Below are 6,431 nucleotides of genomic sequence, written 5' to 3'. Positions count from 1 at the left end.
TGATATAGTTTCATGATTACCTACCTAAGTATCTTAATTTTTTGCGAAGTAAAGGGCACTAAAGGATATGAGATTTATCAAGTAGGTAAGAAAAACCAGACAAGTGCGAGTCGGACTCGCACACACGAAGGGTTCCGTACCATTACGCAAAAAACGACAAAAAATCACCTTTGCTGTAGGGGGCCCCACTTAAATATAGTATTAGGGTCCCGTTTTTCTCCTTTGGGTACGGAACCTTAAAAAGACGACTAACGACTGTAATGATTATAAAGCCTTTCATGAATCGCGACAGTTATGCGGGAACGAAAGCAACGCAATTAGCTACCTACACATGTAGGGCATAATTATTTTCCATCGTTTTTACACGGTAACGTACGAACGTGTCTTGCTATTTCAGTCAGTCTCGGTACAAAACGTATAGAGGTTGACTGAAGTAGCATGACAAATACGAAACGTTTCCGAGAAAATACGATGGAAAACAATTATGCACTACATCTGTGCCTAGCTTAGTTTTTAGAAAGATGTCAATCGATGAGATTTATAATTGTTTCTAATCAATCAATCAATCAATCAATCAATCAATCAATCAATTTATTTAATTCAGACCATGTCCATAGTGTTAGTATACATTCCCTTAATATTATGTTAGTACTTAAACCTATACAAAATTATAACAAAATTAATAAATTATAACAACTTATATACTAAGCCTCTGGAGCCCATATGTACATCGTCCCAGTGTTTCCAGAAGGCGCAAGCAGGTGACTCTAACACTAGGCGCAAGAGGCTGTTGGAACTGTCACGCACCTAATAAACCTGCTATCTAATTATACTTCAGAAACTTTGCGAAAATAAGTGTGACGCAGCGCATAGAAAAATCGCACAGTACACATACCGTGTGCACAACGTCACAACGTCAGGACTTCACATGCCGCACGGCTGCGCCAAAATGTATGAAAAGTATAGTGAAACCGCACACAAGCACATCAGCAATTTCATTAAGCTCCCCATTATCGCCCTCTGTGTTATTTTCCCCGTATCAAATGCCCATTCCGTTCAAATTTGCCCACGGCTCTGTCCCGCGGGACACTTTAATACAGTAGAGTGCTTTAATGTCGCTTTATAGAACGGCTAGCAGATTATACCCATTACCTACTTTTGGTCATTTTGTGCCAGTCATTTTACTTCGCGGTTTGTTATCGAGTAGTAACCCGATTCAGACTTGTTACGGTTTTGATTTTGTTTAGATACGAATATCGCTGACGGTGATTGGTGCATGAGAAATGAAGTGATGGCTTGTCTACACGATGGGCCAGCGCCGGCCACTCCAAGGGACGCTGCCATGCGGTAGAATGAGATAGCAATATCACTTGCTCCCTCTAACGCATAAATGCGGCCCTTGGAGTGGCCGGCGCTGGCCCAGAGGAGCCATGAAAGTCGTGCGTGAGATGCGCGCCAATCACCAAGTTCGTCAATCTTCTTCCTTGCGTTTAGGGAATGCAAATCGGTTATTTTTTGTATGGAAATAACCGCGGTTTCGGTTAATAACCGATTATTTCCATACAAAAAATAACCGAAAGTAACCGATTTGCATTCCCTACTTGCGTTATCCCGGCATTTTGCCACGGCTCCTGGGAGCCTGGGGTCCGCTTGAGAACTAATCCCATGATTTGACGTAGGCACTAGTTTTACGAAAGCGACTGCCATCTGACCTTCTAACCCAGAGGGGAAACTAGGCCTGATTGGGATTAGTCCGGTTTCCTCACGATGTTTTCCTTCACCGAAAGGCAAACTGGTAAATATCAAATGATATATCATGATAAGTTCCGAAAAATTCATTAGTACGAGCCGGGGTTTGAACCCGCGACCTCCGGATTGAAAGTCGCACGCACTTTCCGCTAGGCCACCAACGCTTCTCTAGACCAAGATCGTCAATGTCGTATCAAAATGTAATACCCTTCTACTATGTAATAAGCTGCATTTTTGATACCCAAATAAATCATTTTTAGGGTTCCGTACCCAAAGGGTAAAACGAGACCCTATTACTAAGAGTCCGCTGTCCGTCCGTCCGTCCGTCTGTCACCAGGCTGTATCTCACGTACCGTGATAGCTAGACAGTTGAAATTTTCACAGATGATGTATTTCTGTTGCCGCTATAACAACAAATACTAAAAAGTACGGAACCCTCGGTTGGCGAGTCCGACTCGCACTTGTCCGGTTTTTCATTTTCATTTTCAAAACCGTAACAAATTATTAACTTAGAATCGACATCTAGGTAAAACTGCGTGACCTTCGTCCCCATGTTACAGAAATAGATGCGAGGTTTTTCGAGCGAATACAACCATGTGTAGGTATTTCGGTATCTAGGCTGTGGTGTGCTTGTGTCTATCTTGACTTTCTTTTTATCGTGAAGTAGTTAATTTAGGGCCATCTAGCCACTAACTCGTGGTTAACCGGTTAAGCCCGGAGTTACCAGTACAATTTAACCCTGCGTTAACGGTTAACCGAGTTAGTGGCTAACCCTGGATGTGCAAGTGGTCCTTAGGGCGTACTTTACCTACAAAAATCGACGTACTTAATGATCAAAGATCCTTAACCCTTAATTTGGCAGAGACTTTGATAACACAAATTTATATATTTTGCTAATAAAATTGAATAATTGTACCTTCAGAAGCTTCCTAAAAATATAAATAAAAATCTAGATTTTCCAGATCCCGAGAAAAACTATGTCCGCTACACCGGACTCTGCCAAATTCCTGGAATATAATAGACAAATGGAGATGTCCGCCGAGACGGACATTGCCAAAGAAATTAAAAAATATTTAGAAATAAAAAATGTACTTCAAAATTCAAAAATATACATTATTTTGTGTGAAAATCTAGTTGACAATTTCTGGGGTTTTTTCCTGTAACGAAGCATAATCTGACATTGCACTTTATACAGTATACAACTGTTTTTTTGTTGCAATACATACAGCGACCCTCAGATTTGGTGCTCATGAAATGCCCAATATTATCATAACGCACTGAGTCAGCTGGACGAACTGCAACTGGCCTTTTGACAGTACATTCCACATTTTTTTCACGATGATCTGACCTGTTAGACTTAGTCAAAGCTGTATATAAGTCTAGTCTGAAGCCTTTTAGTGGTTTTGATTCTAGATCTTTTGAGCAACAGTTTTTTTTATACAAAAGCCACCCATTGTTTATACATATGTCAAGAATTTGTGTGAAGATATTCAAGTACCACCTTCGACTTTTAAATGGAATTCTGTATAGAGATATAAGCATGTCTGCTAAATCTACGCCACCCATAGTTTTATTATAAACTTTCACCATATTAGGGCATTCCACGTCGATTATAGCTTTAGCAATTTTGCAGTAGCGTTTAATTTTTTGTACCGGTTGAGAGTCGGTATATGAACTTATGAAGGTGACACATTTGTTATCATGCCAACGTAGTACCGCCAATTTGTTGGTATTGCAGACAACTTCGGAGAAACTACCTCGGGCTTTCTTTTTCAGCACCTTCTCGCTAGTAAGTTTTTCATCAGCCCCTCGCAGTCGATTACGACGAATAGTTCCCAAAGAGATAATGCCGTATTTTTCGCGCAAAATGTAGACCAACTCCGGCGATGCAAAAAAGTTGTCGAAACATACGGTTGACGGTTTATTTTTTATTGACTGACAAAGAGCTAACACTATTTGTGGGCCAAAGCCTAAAGTTGCTTCGTCGTCGGTGAAACTATGAAAACGGAATGTGTCTTCTCCGCCGTATAATATAAAGTCATATATCATTCCACTGACACCAGCACGGACGAAATTTTTAAAACCCCACTTATTTGGCTTATCTTTCATATATTGGCGTCGTTTACCAGCTTTCTTACCTTTGTAGGGAATCATCATCTCGTCCACACTAAATTCTTTCTCAGTTTCTTGAGCAAGACAATTTTTCTTGATTTTTTCAACAAGGGGCCGAACTTTATAGTACCTATCCGAAGTTTCGAAATTACTGTCGGCAAAATGTAAATATCGACGGATTTGTTGATATCTTTTTAGGGTCATAAGATCGGCCTATTGGTGGGTATCTTAATTGTTTAGACCAGTAGTCTAAATATGATGGCATTACAACAATTCCCATCATAATTTTTATCGCCAAAAAGTCACGAAATTCGTCAACAGTTAAGTCAATAGATCTTCCAGATTTCTGCACTGAAAATTTATTTGTTTCAGTAACAATGTCTATAAATATATCATCCGAGAAGAATTTTAGAAAATATTTCATTGCTGAACTTTTAGGATCTAAGTCCTCGTATTCGTCATTATCGTTAATAATTTCCATCTCGGCTTTATGTTGGAAAAGCGCACGACGCCATGTATATTCCAGGGAAAATTTCTTGACAACTTTGCGCTTTTTACTGGCAATTTTAGGTTGTCTTGATCGAGTTTTTCGCGTTGTGGGTACTGGTGTAGGCAAAGATGGAATAGACGAAATAGACGGAATATCAGTATAATTTTCTTGATCAATTACTTCCCGCATAATAGGTGTTAATGGGACATTTACATCCTGCAATGTATGTACCTCATAACTATTTACAACATTGTTGTAAATAAGCTCATGGTCATTTTCAGAACTATTTGAAATATTCAGTCGTTCTAGCGAGGATGACAACGAGGGCGCTGATGAGGAAACATATGAGTCAGCGTCAGAATTATCAAGCACTTCATTTTCGTCAGTAGAAACTTCACTGGCTTCAGATTCGGCATGTTCATAAAAATTAAATTTATTATATTAGTAAAGTTAAACTCGGTGTTTTTGGCAGAGTCCGCCACTGCGGACAAATATTACTAAACATCGTTTACAGCTTATATGGTGAAGTCCGGTGAGACGGACAACTGATTCGAGGCAGTTTAGAGAATGACAAAGTAATAAATTGCTATTTTATACTATTATTTCCTTTCAATTATATAACAAAGATTTATATTTTGATTCAAATTGACTCGTTTTTTTGCAAAATAACAGAGATAAACGCATATATACCTTGGTAAAAACAACTGACGTGCGAGGCGGTGCCATCTTACAGATTAACTAATATAATGACATTGAGGGTACTTCAACTATATTTTTCTACCCATCCACAGAATTTCAAAAATCGATTGCCATGTGAAAATATCTATACATATAATAAAGCTGAAGAGGGTCGAAAGTCTGTACATGGAAGATATTTGAAAAAAAGTTGGCTGGGGATACTTAGAATCGATAACAGAACACGTTCCAAAAGTTTTTAGAATTTTTGTCTGTTTGTCTGTTTATCTGTTTGTCTGTTTATTTGAACGCGCATCACGTGAAAACGGCTGAACGGATTTTGATGAAAACTTTACTAATCTGTCGAGAAAATCCCCGGCCAGGTTATAGGCTATAAAAATTTAACCCCTAAAAGGGGGGGTAGCCACAACAATCGATTGACTTAAGTTTGCCCCTGAATCTTATGGCGCTACTTAGGAAGGAGGGGCAAACTTTTTTCAAATATGTGCTACCACTATTGAGTACCCTGGTAAACTAACAGATGGCGCTGAATTTAATACGTTGTGATATGAATAAGCTACCGAGGAAAGATTTTGCCAAATTAACTCTAAGTTTAGAACAGGGGGGACGGATATCAACAAAAATAATAAAATAATTATGTTGATTTAATAAATTAATAATACAACAAAATTAAACGACAGTAAATTAATTGTCCCTCATTGCACAGTCTTTTGGGGAACTGAGTAAACATTAATTAATAAAGAAAACTAAAAATGAGTTTACATAGTTACATAGTGGTAAAATAAACACACATAATTATCAACATGCGTATAATTGCATAATTATTTAAAATTATTAATTTTCTGCATCATGAATTATACCTAATCGTAATTATATCGCACCCATATCAAATCCAATTTTCATACAAGGTGGGTACTTTGAAAAAAAAAAACATTGACCTCTGTCATTTGCTGTGCCGGATTAACCCTTTTAGGCAAAATAAGCAGTTGCTTAGGGCACCCGTCTAGGGGGCACCAAAACCGTAGGCAAAAAAAAGCGCAGGCTGCATCAGCATTGCAGTCGTGGAGTAGGTACCTACATGAAACTTTTATACGTGTACAAGTACCCATCTAATAACGTCCCATCCCTTCTGGGACTAAAAGTAAAAATGTACAACTGTCTATCAAAGTGCGTTTTTTATATCGAAAAATTTTCGCGCTCGCTTCGCTCGCGTTTACAATAACATTATAGGATATGATAAAAGTCACATTCGGGTGGCGACTGCAACAGAATTACTCTGTTGTAACGTTACTGCTGCAGCACTGTTAATTTTCGTGATAAAATGATGTGACTGATTTCCATACTAAAAATAAAAATGTACAACCGTCTATCAAATTGCGTTTAT

At 38.4% G+C, this 6,431-nt stretch overlaps 1 pseudogene; it reads right to left on the bottom strand.

Moving 5' to 3' along the window:
• Window positions 1-2,879: 2,879 nt before the first annotated feature.
• Window positions 2,880-4,765, bottom strand: LOC134796960 (piggyBac transposable element-derived protein 1-like; annotated as a pseudogene).
• Window positions 4,766-6,431: the final 1,666 nt, after the last annotated feature.

Source organism: Cydia splendana, chromosome 14, assembly GCF_910591565.1.
Source record: "Cydia splendana chromosome 14, ilCydSple1.2, whole genome shotgun sequence".
Taxonomy (NCBI): domain Eukaryota; kingdom Metazoa; phylum Arthropoda; class Insecta; order Lepidoptera; family Tortricidae; genus Cydia; species Cydia splendana.
This window is presented reverse-complemented; position numbering and strand designations above follow the sequence as displayed.